General features: G+C 35.8%; 1 long non-coding RNA gene across 1 annotated transcript; it reads right to left on the reverse strand.

The window, feature by feature from the left end:
- Nucleotides 1-11081: 11081 nt before the first annotated feature.
- Nucleotides 11082-11709, reverse strand: LOC309691397. Its single transcript, XR_014271992.1, has 2 exons — nucleotides 11357-11709; nucleotides 11082-11255 (listed from the first exon to the last, which is right to left on the reverse strand). It is a non-coding gene; the product is annotated as an uncharacterized lncRNA (long non-coding RNA).
- Between the last annotated feature and the right edge of the window lie 4559 nt (nucleotides 11710-16268).

The following is a 16268-nucleotide window of genomic DNA, read 5'->3' on the forward strand; positions in this document are numbered from 1 at the left end:
CTTTGTGCATTTCAGTGTTGGAAAGACGCTTTCTTGTACTGAGGTCTGCTTATTGTAAATATCTTTTACTTGTTTTTACACCTTTTAATGTTAAAGTCGGCCTTTGTGCTTTTCAGTGTTGGAAAGAGTCTTTCTTGCACTGAGGTCTGCTTATTGTAAATATCTTGTACTTGTTTGAACACCTTTTAATGTTAAAGTCGGCCTTTGTGCTTTTCAGTGTTGGAAAGAGTCTTTCTTGCACTGAGGTCTGCTTATTGTAAATATCTTGTACTTGTTTTTACACCTTTTAATGTTAAAGTCGGCCTTTGTGCTTTTCAGTGTTGGAAAGAGTCTTTCTTGCACTGAGGTCTGCTTATTGTAAATATCTTGTACTTGTTTGAACACCTTTTAATGTTAAAGTCGGCTTCTGTTCATTTCAGTGTTGGAAAGACTCTTTCTTGCACTGAGGTCTGCTTATTGTAAATATCTTGTACTTGTTTGAACACCTTTTAATGTTAAAGTCAGCCTCTGTGCTTTTCAGTGTTGGAAAGACGCTTTCTTGTACTGAGGTGTGCTTATTGTAAATATCTTGTACTTGTTTGAACACCTTTTAATGTTAAAGTCGGCCTTTGTGCATTTCAGTGTTGGAAAGACTCTTTCTTGCACTGAGGTCTGCTTATTGTAAATATCTTGTACTTGTTTTTACACCTTTTAATGTTAAAGTCGGCCTTTGTGCTTTTCAGTGTTGGAAAGAGTCTTTCTTGCACTGAGGTCTGCTTATTGTAAATATCTTGTACTTGTTTTTACACCTTTTAATGTTAAAGTCGGCCTTTGTGCTTTTCAGTGTTGGAAAGAGTCTTTCTTGCACTGAGGTCTGCTTATTGTAAATATCTTTTACTTGTTTTTACACCTTTTAATGTTAAAGTCGGCCTTTGTGCATTTCAGTGTTGGAAAGACGCTTTCTTGTACTGAGGTGTGCTTATTGTAAATATCTTGTACTTGTTTGAACACCTTTTAATGTTAAAGTCGGCTTCTGTTCATTTCAGTGTTGGAAAGACTCTTTCTTGCACTGAGGTCTGCTTATTGTAAATATCTTGTACTTGTTTTTACACCTTTTAATGTTAAAGTCGGCCTTTGTGCTTTTCAGTGTTGGAAAGAGTCTTTCTTGCACTGAGGTCTGCTTATTGTAAATATCTTGTACTTGTTTGAACACCTTTTAATGTTAAAGTCGGCCTTTGTGCTTTTCAGTGTTGGAAAGAGTCTTTCTTGCACTGAGGTCTGCTTATTGTAAATATCTTTTACTTGTTTTTACACCTTTTAATGTTAAAGTCGGCCTTTGTGCATTTCAGTGTTGGAAAGAGTCTTTCTTGCACTGAGGTCTGCTTATTGTAAATATCTTTTACTTGTTTTTACACCTTTTAATGTTAAAGTCGGCCTTTGTGCATTTCAGTGTTGGAAAGACGCTTTCTTGTACTGAGGTGTGCTTATTGTAAATATCTTGTACTTGTTTGAACACCTTTTAATGTTAGAGTCAGCCTCTGTGCTTTTCAGTGTTGGAAAGAGTCTTTCTTGCACTGAGGTCTGCTTATTGTAAATATCTTGTACTTGTTTTTACACCTTTTAATGTTAAATTTTTCCTTTGTGCATTTCAGTGTTGGAAAGACTCTTTCTTGTACTGAGGTGTGCTTATTGTAAATATCTTGTACTTGTTTGAACACCTTTTAATGTTAAAGTCGGCCTTTGTGCATTTCAGTGTTGGAAAGACTCTTTCTTGCACTGAGGTCTGCTTATTGTAAATATCTTGTACTTGTTTGAACACCTTTTAATGTTATAGTCAGCCTCTGTGCTTTTCAGTGTTGGAAAGAGTCTTTCTTGCACTGAGGTCTGCTTATTGTAAATATCTTTTACTTGTTTTTACACCTTTTAATGTTAAAGTCGGCCTTTGTGCATTTCAGTGTTGGAAAGAGTCTTTCTTGCACTGAGGTCTGCTTATTGTAAATATCTTGTACTTGTTTGAACACCTTTTAATGTTAAAGTCAGCCTCTGTGCTTTTCAGTGTTGGAAAGAGTCTTTCTTGCACTGAGGTCTGCTTATTGTAAATATCTTGTACTTGTTTGAACACCTTTTAATGTTAAAGTCAGCCTTTGTGCTTTTCAGTGTTGGAAAGACTCTTTCTTGCACTGAGGTCTGCTTATTGTAAATATCTTGTACTTGTTTGAACACCTTTTAATGTTAGAGTCAGCCTTTGTGCATTTCAGTGTTGGAAAGACTCTTTCTTGCACTGAGGTCTGCTTATTGTAAATATCTTGTACTTGTTTGAACACCTTTTAATGTTAAAGTCAGCCTCTGTGCTTTTCAGTGTTGGAAAGAGTCTTTCTTGCACTGAGGTCTGCTTATTGTAAATATCTTGTACTTGTTTTTACACCTTTTAATGTTAGAGTCAGCCTTTGTGCTTTTCAGTGTTGGAAAGAGTCTTTCTTGCACTGAGGTCTGCTTATTGTAAATATCTTGTACTTGTTTTTACACCTTTTAATGTTAAAGTCAGCCTCTGTGCTTTTCAGTGTTGGAAAGAGTCTTTCTTGCACTGAGGTCTGCTTATTGTAAATATCTTGTACTTGTTTTTACACCTTTTAATGTTAGAGTCAGCCTTTGTGCTTTTCAGTGTTGGAAAGAGTCTTTCTTGCACTGAGGTCTGCTTATTGTAAATATCTTGTACTTGTTTTTACACCTTTTAATGTTAAAGTCGGCCTTTGTGCTTTTCAGTGTTGGAAAGACTCTTTCTTGCACTGAGGTCTACTTATTGTAAATATCTTGTACTTGTTTGAACACCTTTTAATGTTAAAGTCGACTTCTGTTCATTTCAGTGTTGGAAAGACTCTTTCTTGCACTGAGGTCTGCTTATTGTAAATATCTTGTAGTTGTTTTTACAGCTTTTAATGTTAAAGTCGGCCTGTGTGCTTTTCAGTGTTGGAAAGAGTCTTTCTTGCACTGAGGTCTGCTTATTGTAAATATCTTGTACTTGTTTGAACACCTTTTAATGTTAAAGTCGGACTTTGTGCATTTCAGTGTTGGAAAGACTCTTTCTTGCACTGAGGTCTGCTTATTGTAAATATCTTGTACTTGTTTTTACACCTTTTAATGTTAAAGTCGGCCTCTGTGCATTTCAGTGTTGGAAAGACTCTTTCTTGCACTGAGGTCTGCTTATTGTAAATATCTTTTACTTGTTTTTACACCTTTTAATGTTAAAGTCAGCCTCTGTGCTTTTCAGTGTTGGAAAGACTCTTTCTTGCACTGAGGTCTGCTTATTGTAAATATCTTTTACTTGTTTTTACACCTTTTAATGTTAAAGTTGGCCTTTGTGCTTTTCAGTGTTGGAAAGACTTTCTTGCACTGAGGTCTGCTTATTGTAAATATCTTGTAGTTGTTTTTACAGCTTTTAATGTTAAAGTCGGCCTCTATTTTTTCAGTGTTGGAAAGACTCTTTCTGCTTATTGTAAATATCTTGTACTTGTTTTTACACCTTTTAATGTTAAAGTCGGCCTTTGTGCTTTTCAGTGTTGGAAAGAGTCTTTCTTGCACTGAGGTCTGCTTATTGTAAATATCTTGTACTTCTTTGAACACCTTTTAATGTTAAAGTCGGCCTTTGTGCTTTTCAGTGTTGGAAAGAGTCTTTCTTGCACTGAGGTCTGCTTATTGTAAATATCTTGTACTTCTTTGAACACCTTTTAATGTTAGAGTCGGCCTCTGTTCATTTCAGTGTTGGAAAGAGTCTTTCTTGCACTGAGGTCTGCTTATTGTAAATATCTTGTACTTGTTTGAACACCTTTTAATGTTAAAGTCGGCCTTTGTGCTTTTCAGTGTTGGAAAGACTCTTTCTTGCACTGAGGTCTGCTTATTGTAAATATCTTGTACTTGTTTGAACACCTTTTAATGTTAAAGTCGGCTTCTGTTCATTTCAGTGTTGGAAAGACTCTTTCTTGCACTGAGGTCTGCTTATTGTAAATATCTTGTACTTGTTTGAACACCTTTTAATGTTAAAGTCGGCCTCTGTTCATTTCAGTGTTGGAAAGACTCTTTCTTGCACTGAGGTCTGCTTATTGTAAATATCTTGTACTTGTTTGAACACCTTTTAATGTTAAAGTCGGCCTCTGTTCATTTCAGTGTTGGAAAGACTCTTTCTTGCACTGAGGTCTGCTTATTGTAAATATCTTGTACTTGTTTGAACACCTTTTAATGTTAGAGTCAGCCTTTGTGCATTTCAGTGTTGGAAAGACTCTTTCTTGCACTGAGGTCTGCTTATTGTAAATATCTTGTACTTGTTTGAACACCTTTTAATGTTAAAGTCGGCCTGTGTGCTTTTCAGTGTTGGAAAGAGTCTTTCTTGCACTGAGGTCTGCTTATTGTAAATATCTTGTACTTGTTTGAACACCTTTTAATGTTAAATTTTTCCTTTGTGCACTTCAGTGTTGGAAAGACGCTTTCTTGTACTGAGGTCTGCTTATTGTAAATATCTTGTACTTGTTTGAACACCTTTTAATGTTAAAGTCGGCCTTTGTGCTTTTCAGTGTTGGAAAGACTCTTTCTTGCACTGAGGTCTGCTTATTGTAAATATCTTGTACTTGTTTTTACACCTTTTAATGTTAGAGTCAGCCTTTGTGCATTTCAGTGTTGGAAAGAGTCTTTCTTGCACTGAGGTCTGCTTATTGTAAATATCTTGTACTTGTTTGAACACCTTTTAATGTTAAAGTCAGCCTCTGTGCTTTTCAGTGTTGGAAAGAGTCTTTCTTGCACTGAGGTCTGCTTATTGTAAATATCTTGTACTTGTTTGAACACCTTTTAATGTTAAAGTCAGCCTCTGTGCTTTTCAGTGTTGGAAAGACTCTTTCTTGCACTGAGGTCTGCTTATTGTAAATATCTTTTACTTGTTTTTACACCTTTTAATGTTAAAGTCAGCCTCTGTGCTTTTCAGTGTTGGAAAGACTCTTTCTTGCACTGAGGTCTGCTTATTGTAAATATCTTTTACTTGTTTTTACACCTTTTAATGTTAAAGTTGGCCTTTGTGCTTTTCAGTGTTGGAAAGACTTTCTTGCACTGAGGTCTGCTTATTGTAAATATCTTGTAGTTGTTTTTACAGCTTTTAATGTTAAAGTCGGCCTTTGTGCTTTTCAGTGTTGGAAAGACTCTTTCTTGCACTGAGGTCTGCTTATTGTAAATATCTTGTACTTGTTTGAACACCTTTTAATGTTAAAGTTGGCCTTTGTGCTTTTCAGTGTTGGAAAGACTTTCTTGCACTGAGGTCTGCTTATTGTAAATATCTTGTAGTTGTTTTTACAGCTTTTAATGTTAAAGTCGGCCTTTGTGCTTTTCAGTGTTGGAAAGACTCTTTCTTGCACTGAGGTCTGCTTATTGTAAATATCTTGTACTTCTTTGAACACCTTTTAATGTTAAAGTCGGCCTTTGTGCTTTTCAGTGTTGGAAAGACTCTTTCTTGCACTGAGGTCTGCTTATTGTAAATATCTTGTACTTGTTTGAACACCTTTTAATGTTAGAGTCGGCCTCTGTTCATTTCAGTGTTGGAAAGAGTCTTTCTTGCACTGAGGTCTGCTTATTGTAAATATCTTGTACTTGTTTGAACACCTTTTAATGTTAAAGTCGGCCTCTGTTCATTTCAGTGTTGGAAAGACTCTTTCTTGCACTGAGGTCTGCTTATTGTAAATATCTTGTACTTGTTTGAACACCTTTTAATGTTAAAGTCGGCCTCTGTTCATTTCAGTGTTGGAAAGACTCTTTCTTGCACTGAGGTCTGCTTATTGTAAATATCTTGTACTTGTTTGAACACCTTTTAATGTTAGAGTCAGCCTTTGTGCATTTCAGTGTTGGAAAGACTCTTTCTTGCACTGAGGTCTGCTTATTGTAAATATCTTGTACTTGTTTGAACACCTTTTAATGTTAAAGTCGGCCTGTGTGCTTTTCAGTGTTGGAAAGAGTCTTTCTTGCACTGAGGTCTGCTTATTGTAAATATCTTGTACTTGTTTGAACACCTTTTAATGTTAAATTTTTCCTTTGTGCATTTCAGTGTTGGAAAGACGCTTTCTTGCACTGAGGTCTGCTTATTGTAAATATCTTGTACTTGTTTTTACACCTTTTAATGTTAAAGTCGGCCTTTGTGCTTTTCAGTGTTGGAAAGACTCTTTCTTGCACTGAGGTCTGCTTATTGTAAATATCTTGTACTTGTTTGAACACCTTTTAATGTTAAATTTTTCCTTTGTGCATTTCAGTGTTGGAAAGACGCTTTCTTGTACTGAGGTCTGCTTATTGTAAATATCTTGTACTTGTTTTTACACCTTTTAATGTTAAAGTCGGCCTCTGTGCTTTTCAGTGTTGGAAAGAGTCTTTCTTGCACTGAGGTCTGCTTATTGTAAATATCTTGTACTTGTTTTTACACCTTTTAATGTTAAATTTTTCCTTTGTGCATTTCAGTGTTGGAAAGACTCTTTCTTGTACTGAGGTCTGCTTATTGTAAATATCTTGTACTTGTTTGAACACCTTTTAATGTTAAAGTCGGCCTTTGTGCTTTTCAGTGTTGGAAAGACTCTTTCTTGCACTGAGGTCTGCTTATTGTAAATATCTTGTACTTGTTTGAACACCTTTTAATGTTAAAGTCGGCCTTTGTGCTTTTCAGTGTTGGAAAGAGTCTTTCTTGCACTGAGGTCTGCTTATTGTAAATATCTTGTACTTGTTTGAACACCTTTTAATGTTAGAGTCAGCCTTTGTGCATTTCAGTGTTGGAAAGACTCTTTCTTGCACTGAGGTCTGCTTATTGTAAATATCTTGTACTTGTTTGAACACCTTTTAATGTTAAAGTCAGCCTCTGTGCTTTTCAGTGTTGGAAAGAGTCTTTCTTGCACTGAGGTCTGCTTATTGTAAATATCTTGTACTTGTTTTTACACCTTTTAATGTTAGAGTCGGCCTTTGTGCATTTCAGTGTTGGAAAGACGCTTTCTTGTACTGAGGTGTGCTTATTGTAAATATCTTGTACTTGTTTGAACACCTTTTAATGTTAGAGTCAGCCTTTGTGCTTTTCAGTGTTGGAAAGAGTCTTTCTTGCACTGAGGTCTGCTTATTGTAAATATCTTGTACTTGTTTTTACACCTTTTAATGTTAGAGTCAGCCTTTGTGCTTTTCAGTGTTGGAAAGAGTCTTTCTTGCACTGAGGTCTGCTTATTGTAAATATCTTGTACTTGTTTGAACACCTTTTAATGTTAAAGTCGACTTCTGTTCATTTCAGTGTTGGAAAGACTCTTTCTTGCACTGAGGTCTGCTTATTGTAAATATCTTGTAGTTGTTTTTACAGCTTTTAATGTTAAAGTCGGCCTGTGTGCTTTTCAGTGTTGGAAAGAGTCTTTCTTGCACTGAGGTGTGCTTATTGTAAATATCTTGTACTTGTTTGAACACCTTTTAATGTTAGAGTCGGCCTTTGTGCATTTCAGTGTTGGAAAGACTCTTTCTTGCACTGAGGTGTGCTTATTGTAAATATCTTGTACTTGTTTGAACACCTTTTAATGTTAAAGTCGGCCTTTGTGCTTTTCAGTGTTGGAAAGAGTCTTTCTTGCACTGAGGTCTGCTTATTGTAAATATCTTGTACTTGTTTGAACACCTTTTAATGTTAAAGTCGGCCTTTGTGCTTTTCAGTGTTGGAAAGAGTCTTTCTTGCACTGAGGTCTGCTTATTGTAAATATCTTGTACTTGTTTGAACACCTTTTAATGTTAGAGTCAGCCTTTGTGCATTTCAGTGTTGGAAAGACTCTTTCTTGCACTGAGGTCTGCTTATTGTAAATATCTTGTACTTGTTTGAACACCTTTTAATGTTAAAGTCAGCCTCTGTGCTTTTCAGTGTTGGAAAGAGTCTTTCTTGCACTGAGGTCTGCTTATTGTAAATATCTTGTACTTGTTTTTACACCTTTTAATGTTAGAGTCGGCCTTTGTGCATTTCAGTGTTGGAAAGACGCTTTCTTGTACTGAGGTGTGCTTATTGTAAATATCTTGTACTTGTTTGAACACCTTTTAATGTTAGAGTCAGCCTTTGTGCTTTTCAGTGTTGGAAAGAGTCTTTCTTGCACTGAGGTCTGCTTATTGTAAATATCTTGTACTTGTTTGAACACCTTTTAATGTTAGAGTCAGCCTTTGTGCTTTTCAGTGTTGGAAAGAGTCTTTCTTGCACTGAGGTCTACTTATTGTAAATATCTTGTACTTGTTTGAACACCTTTTAATGTTAAAGTCGACTTCTGTTCATTTCAGTGTTGGAAAGACTCTTTCTTGCACTGAGGTCTGCTTATTGTAAATATCTTGTAGTTGTTTTTACAGCTTTTAATGTTAAAGTCGGCCTGTGTGCTTTTCAGTGTTGGAAAGAGTCTTTCTTGCACTGAGGTCTGCTTATTGTAAATATCTTGTACTTGTTTGAACACCTTTTAATGTTAGAGTCGGCCTTTGTGCATTTCAGTGTTGGAAAGACTCTTTCTTGCACTGAGGTCTGCTTATTGTAAATATCTTGTACTTGTTTGAACACCTTTTAATGTTAAAGTCGGCCTTTGTGCATTTCAGTGTTGGAAAGACTCTTTCTTGCACTGAGGTGTGCTTATTGTAAATATCTTGTACTTGTTTTTACACCTTTTAATGTTAGAGTCAGCCTTTGTGCATTTCAGTGTTGGAAAGAGTCTTTCTTGCACTGAGGTCTGCTTATTGTAAATATCTTGTACTTGTTTGAACACCTTTTAATGTTAAAGTCAGCCTTTGTGCTTTTCAGTGTTGGAAAGACTCTTTCTTGCACTGAGGTCTGCTTATTGTAAATATCTTTTACTTGTTTTTACACCTTTTAATGTTAAAGTCGGCCTTTGTGCTTTTCAGTGTTGGAAAGACTCTTTCTTGCACTGAGGTCTACTTATTGTAAATATCTTGTACTTCTTTGAACACCTTTTAATGTTAAAGTCGGCCTTTGTGCTTTTCAGTGTTGGAAAGACTTTCTTGCACTGAGGTCTGCTTATTGTAAATATCTTGTAGTTGTTTTTACAGCTTTTAATGTTAAAGTCGGCCTCTATTTTTTCAGTGTTGGAAAGACTCTTTCTTGCACTGAGGTCTGCTTATTGTAAATATCTTGTACTTGTTTTTACACCTTTTAATGTTAAAGTCGGCCTTTGTGCTTTTCAGTGTTGGAAAGAGTCTTTCTTGCACTGAGGTCTGCTTATTGTAAATATCTTGTACTTCTTTGAACACCTTTTAATGTTAAAGTCGGCCTTTGTGCTTTTCAGTGTTGGAAAGACTCTTTCTTGCACTGAGGTCTGCTTATTGTAAATATCTTGTACTTGTTTGAACACCTTTTAATGTTAGAGTCGGCCTCTGTTCATTTCAGTGTTGGAAAGAGTCTTTCTTGCACTGAGGTCTGCTTATTGTAAATATCTTGTACTTGTTTGAACACCTTTTAATGTTAAAGTCGGCCTTTGTGCTTTTCAGTGTTGGAAAGTCTTTCTTGCACTGAGGTCTGCTTATTGTAAATATCTTGTACTTGTTTGAACACCTTTTAATGTTAAAGTCGGCTTCTGTTCATTTCAGTGTTGGAAAGACTCTTTCTTGCACTGAGGTCTGCTTATTGTAAATATCTTGTACTTGTTTGAACACCTTTTAATGTTAGAGTCGGCCTTTGTACTTTTCAGTGTTGGAAAGACTCTTTCTTGCACTGACGTCTGCTTGTTGTAAATATCTTGTACTTGTTTGAACACCTTTTAATGTTAGAGTCAGCCTTTGTGCATTTCAGTGTTGGAAAGACTCTTTCTTGCACTGAGGTCTACTTATTGTAAATATCTTGTACTTGTTTTTACACCTTTTAATGTTAAAGCCGGACTTTGTTTTTTTTTAGTCTTGGAAAGAGTCTTTCTTGCACTGAGGTCTGCTTATTGTAAATATCTTGTAGTTGTTTGAACACATTTTAATGTTAAAGCCGGACTTTGTTTTTTTTAGTGTTGGAGAGACGCTTTCTTGCACTGAGGTCTGCTTATTGTAAATATCTTTTACTTGTTTTTACACCTTTTAATGTTAGAGTCAGCCTTTGTGCATTTCAGTGTTGGAAAGACTCTTTCTTGCACTGAGGTCTGCTTATTGTAAATATCTTGTACTTGTTTGAACACCTTTTAATGTTAAAGTCGGCCTTTGTTCATTTCAGTGTTGGAAAGAGTCTTTCTTGCACTGAGGTCTGCTTATTGTAAATATCTTGTACTTGTTTGAACACCTTTTAATGTTAAAGTCGGCCTTTGTGCTTTTCAGTGTTGGAAAGAGTCTTTCTTGCACTGAGGTCTGCTTATTGTAAATATCTTGTACTTGTTTGAACACCTTTTAATGTTAAAGTCGGCCTTTGTGCTTTTCAGTGTTGGAAAGACTCTTTCTTGCACTGAGGTCTGCTTATTGTAAATATCTTGTACTTGTTTGAACACCTTTTAATGTTAAAATCGGCCTTTGTGCTTTTCAGTGTTGGAAAGACTCTTTCTGCTTATTGTAAATATCTTGTACTTGTTTTTACACCTTTTAATGTTAAAGTCGGCCTTTGTGCTTTTCAGTGTTGGAAAGACTCTTTCTTGCACTGAGGTCTGCTTATTGTAAATATCTTGTACTTGTTTTTACACCTTTTAATGTTAAAGTCGGCCTTTGTGCTTTTCAGTGTTGGAAAGACTCTTTCTTGCACTGAGGTCTGCTTATTGTAAATATCTTGTACTTGTTTTTACACCTTTTAATGTTAAAGTCGGCCTTTGTGCTTTTCAGTGTTGGAAAGACGCTTTCTTGTACTGAGGTCTGCTTGTTGTAAATATCTTGTCCTTATTTGAACACCTTTTAATGTTAAAGTCGGCCTTTGTGCTTTTCAGTGTTGGAAAGACTCTTTCTTGCACTGAGGTCTGCTTGTTGTAAATATCTTGTCCTTATTTGAACACCTTTTAATGTTAAAGTCGGCCTTTGTGCTTTTCAGTGTTGGAAAGACGCTTTCTTGTACTGAGGTCTGCTTATTGTAAATATCTTGTACTTGTTTTTACACCTTTTAATGTTAAAGTCGGCCTTTGTGCTTTTCAGTGTTGGAAAGACTCTTTCTTGCACTGAGGTCTGCTTGTTGTAAATATCTTGTACTTGTTTGAACAACTTTTAATGTTAAAGCCGGACTTTGTTTTTTTCAGTGTTGGAAAGACTCTTTCTTGCACTGACGTCTGCTTGTTGTAAATATCTTGTACTTGTTTGAACACCTTTTAATGTTAGAGTCAGCCTTTGTGCATTTCAGTGTTGGAGAGACGCTTTCTTGCACTGAGGTCTGCTTATTGTAAATATCTTGTACTTGTTTTTACACCTTTTAATGTTAAAGTCGGCCTTTGTACTTTTCAGTGTTGGAAAGACTCTTTCTTGCACTGACGTCTGCTTATTGTAAATATCTTTTACTTGTTTTTACACCTTTTAATGTTAGAGTCAGCCTTTGTGCATTTCAGTGTTGGAAAGACTCTTTCTTGCACTGACGTCTGCTTATTGTAAATATCTTTTACTTGTTTTTACACCTTTTAATGTTAAAGTCGGCCTTTGTTCATTTCAGTGTTGGAAAGAGTCTTTCTTGCACTGAGGTCTGATTATTGTAAATATCTTGTACTTGTTTTTACACCTTTTAATGTTAAAGTCGGCCTTTGTGCTTTTCAGTGTTGGAAAGAGTCTTTCTTGCACTGAGGTCTGCTTATTGTAAATATCTTGTACTTGTTTGAACACCTTTTAATGTTAAAGTCGGCCTTTGTGCTTTTCAGTGTTGGAAAGAGTCTTTCTTGCACTGAGGTCTGCTTATTGTAAATATCTTGTACTCGTTTGAACACCTTTTAATGTTAAAGTCGGCCTTTGTGCTTTTCAGTGTTGGAAAGACTCTTTCTTGCACTGAGGTCTGCTTATTGTAAATATCTTGTACTTGTTTGAACACCTTTTAATGTTAAAATCGGCCTTTGTGCTTTTCAGTGTTGGAAAGACTCTTTCTGCTTATTGTAAATATCTTGTACTTGTTTTTACACCTTTTAATGTTAAAGTCGGCCTTTGTGCTTTTCAGTGTTGGAAAGACTCTTTCTTGCACTGAGGTCTGCTTATTGTAAATATCTTGTACTTGTTTTTACACCTTTTAATGTTAAAGTCGGCCTTTGTGCTTTTCAGTGTTGGAAAGACTCTTTCTTGCACTGAGGTCTGCTTATTGTAAATATCTTGTACTTGTTTTTACACCTTTTAATGTTAAAGTCGGCCTTTGTGCTTTTCAGTGTTGGAAAGACGCTTTCTTGTACTGAGGTCTGCTTGTTGTAAATATCTTGTCCTTATTTGAACACCTTTTAATGTTAAAGTCGGCCTTTGTGCTTTTCAGTGTTGGAAAGACTCTTTCTTGCACTGAGGTCTGCTTGTTGTAAATATCTTGTCCTTATTTGAACACCTTTTAATGTTAAAGTCGGCCTTTGTGCTTTTCAGTGTTGGAAAGACGCTTTCTTGTACTGAGGTCTGCTTATTGTAAATATCTTGTACTTGTTTTTACACCTTTTAATGTTAAAGTCGGCCTTTGTGCTTTTCAGTGTTGGAAAGAGTCTTTCTTGCACTGAGGTCTGCTTATTGTAAATATCTTGTACTTGTTTTTACACCTTTTAATGTTAAATTTTTCCTTTGTGCATTTCAGTGTTGGAAAGACGCTTTCTTGTACTGACGTCTGCTTATTGTAAATATCTTTTACTTGTTTTTACACCTTTTAATGTTAAAGTCGGCCTTTGTGCTTTTCAGTGTTGGAAAGACTCTTTCTTGCACTGAGGTCTGCTTATTGTAAATATCTTGTACTTGTTTGAACACCTTTTAATGTTAAAGTCAGCCTCTGTGCTTTTCAGTGTTGGAAAGAGTCTTTCTTGCACTGAGGTCTACTTATTGTAAATATCTTTTACTTGTTTTTACACCTTTTAATGTTAAAGTCAGCCTCTGTTCATTTCAGTGTTGGAAAGACTCTTTCTTGCACTGAGGTCTGCTTATTGTAAATATCTTGTACTTGTTTGAACACCTTTTATTGTTAAAGTCGGCCTTTGTGCTTTTCAGTGTTGGAAAGAGTCTTTCTTGCACTGAGGTCTGCTTATTGTAAATATCTTGTACTTGTTTGAACACCTTTTAATGTTAAAGTCAGCCTCTGTGCTTTTCAGTGTTGGAAAGACGCTTTCTTGTACTGAGGTGTGCTTATTGTAAATATCTTGTACTTGTTTGAACACCTTTTAATGTTAAAGTCGGCCTTTGTGCTTTTCAGTGTTGGAAAGAGTCTTTCTTGCACTGAGGTCTGCTTATTGTAAATATCTTGTACTTGTTTGAACACCTTTTAATGTTAAAGTCGGCCTTTGTGCTTTTCAGTGTTGGAAAGACTCTTTCTTGCACTGAGGTCTGCTTATTGTAAATATCTTGTACTTGTTTTTACACCTTTTAATGTTAAAGTCGGCCTTTGTGCTTTTCAGTGTTGGAAAGAGTCTTTCTTGCACTGAGGTCTGCTTATTGTAAATATCTTGTACTTGTTTGAACACCTTTTAATGTTAAAGTCGGCCTTTGTGCTTTTCAGTGTTGGAAAGAGTCTTTCTTGCACTGAGGTCTGCTTATTGTAAATATCTTTTACTTGTTTTTACACCTTTTAATGTTAAAGTCGGCCTTTGTGCATTTCAGTGTTGGAAAGAGTCTTTCTTGCACTGAGGTCTGCTTATTGTAAATATCTTTTACTTGTTTTTACACCTTTTAATGTTAAAGTCAGCCTTTGTGCATTTCAGTGTTGGAAAGACGCTTTCTTGTACTGAGGTGTGCTTATTGTAAATATCTTGTACTTGTTTGAACACCTTTTAATGTTAGAGTCAGCCTCTGTGCTTTTCAGTGTTGGAAAGAGTCTTTCTTGCACTGAGGTCTGCTTATTGTAAATATCTTTTACTTGTTTTTACACCTTTTAATGTTAAAGTCGGCCTTTGTGCATTTCAGTGTTGGAAAGACGCTTTCTTGTACTGAGGTGTGCTTATTGTAAATATCTTGTACTTGTTTGAACACCTTTTAATGTTAAAGTCGGCTTCTGTTCATTTCAGTGTTGGAAAGACTCTTTCTTGCACTGAGGTGTGCTTATTGTAAATATCTTGTACTTGTTTGAACACCTTTTAATGTTAAAGTCGGCCTTTGTGCATTTCAGTGTTGGAAAGAGTCTTTCTTGCACTGAGGTCTGCTTATTGTAAATATCTTGTACTTGTTTGAACACCTTTTAATGTTAAAGTCGGCCTTTGTGCTTTTCAGTGTTGGAAAGACTCTTTCTTGCACTGAGGTCTGCTTATTGTAAATATCTTGTACTTGTTTGAACACCTTTTAATGTTAAAGTCAGCCTCTGTGCTTTTCAGTGTTGGAAAGAGTCTTTCTTGCACTGAGGTCTGCTTATTGTAAATATCTTTTACTTGTTTTTACACCTTTTAATGTTAAAGTCAGCCTCTGTTCATTTCAGTGTTGGAAAGACTCTTTCTTGCACTGAGGTCTGCTTATTGTAAATATCTTGTACTTGTTTTTACACCTTTTAATGTTAAAGTCGGCCTTTGTGCTTTTCAGTGTTGGAAAGAGTCTTTCTTGCACTGAGGTCTGCTTATTGTAAATATCTTGTACTTGTTTGAACACCTTTTAATGTTAAAGTCAGCCTCTGTGCTTTTCAGTGTTGGAAAGACGCTTTCTTGTACTGAGGTGTGCTTATTGTAAATATCTTGTACTTGTTTGAACACCTTTTAATGTTAAAGTCGGCCTTTGTGCATTTCAGTGTTGGAAAGACTCTTTCTTGCACTGAGGTCTGCTTATTGTAAATATCTTGTACTTGTTTGAACACCTTTTAATGTTAAAGTCGGCTTCTGTTCATTTCAGTGTTGGAAAGACTCTTTCTTGCACTGAGGTCTGCTTATTGTAAATATCTTGTACTTGTTTGAACACCTTTTAATGTTAAAATCGGCTTCTGTTCATTTCAGTGTTGGAAAGACTCTTTCTTGCACTGAGGTCTGCTTATTGTAAATATCTTGTACTTGTTTGAACACCTTTTAATGTTAAAGTCGGCCTTTGTGCATTTCAGTGTTGGAAAGACTCTTTCTTGCACTGAGGTCTGCTTATTGTAAATATCTTGTACTTGTTTGAACACCTTTTAATGTTAAAGTCGGCCTTTGTGCATTTCAGTGTTGGAAAGACTCTTTCTTGCACTGAGGTCTGCTTATTGTAAATATCTTGTAGTTTTTTTTACAGCTTTTAATGTTAAAGTCGGCCTGTGTGCTTTTCAGTGTTGGAAAGAGTCTTTCTTGCACTGAGGTGTGCTTATTGTAAATATCTTGTACTTGTTTGAACACCTTTTAATGTTAGAGTCAGCCTTTGTGCATTTCAGTGTTGGAAAGACTCTTTCTTGCACTGAGGTCTGCTTATTGTAAATATCTTGTACTTGTTTGAACACCTTTTAATGTTAAAGTCAGCCTCTGTGCTTTTCAGTGTTGGAAAGAGTCTTTCTTGCACTGAGGTCTGCTTGTTGTAAATATCTTGTACTTGTTTGAACACCTTTTAATGTTAAAGTCAGCCTCTGTGCTTTTCAGTGTTGGAAAGAGTCTTTCTTGCACTGAGGTCTGCTTATTGTAAATATCTTGTACTTGTTTTTACACCTTTTAATGTTAAAGTCAGCCTCTGTTCATTTCAGTGTTGGAAAGACTCTTTCTTGCACTGAGGTCTGCTTATTGTAAATATCTTGTACTTGTTTTTACAGCTTTTAATGTTAAAGTCGGCCTTTGTGCTTTTCAGTGTTGGAAAGAGTCTTTCTTGCACTGAGGTCTGCTTATTGTAAATATCTTGTACTTGTTTGAACACCTTTTAATGTTAAAGTCAGCCTTTGTGCTTTTCAGTGTTGGAAAGAGTCTTTCTTGCACTGAGGTCTGCTTGTTGTAAATATCTTGTACTTGTTTGAACACCTTTTAATGTTAAAGTCGGCCTTTGTGCTTTTCAGTGTTGGAAAGACTCTTTCTTGCACTGAGGTCTGCTTATTGTAAATATCTTGTACTTGTTTTTACACCTTTTAATGTTAAAGTCAGCCTTTGTGCTTTTCAGTGTTGGAAAGACTCTTTCTTGCACTGAGGTCTACTTATTGTAAATATCTTGTACTTGTTTGAACACCTTTTAATGTTAAAGTCAGCCTCTGTGCTTTTCAGTGTTGGAAAGAGTCTTTCTTGCACTGAGGTCTACTTATTGTA

The sequence above is a fragment of the Aulonocara stuartgranti genome (genome assembly GCF_965226115.1).
Source record: "Aulonocara stuartgranti genome assembly, chromosome: 16".
In the NCBI taxonomy this organism is placed as follows: domain Eukaryota; kingdom Metazoa; phylum Chordata; class Actinopteri; order Cichliformes; family Cichlidae; genus Aulonocara; species Aulonocara stuartgranti.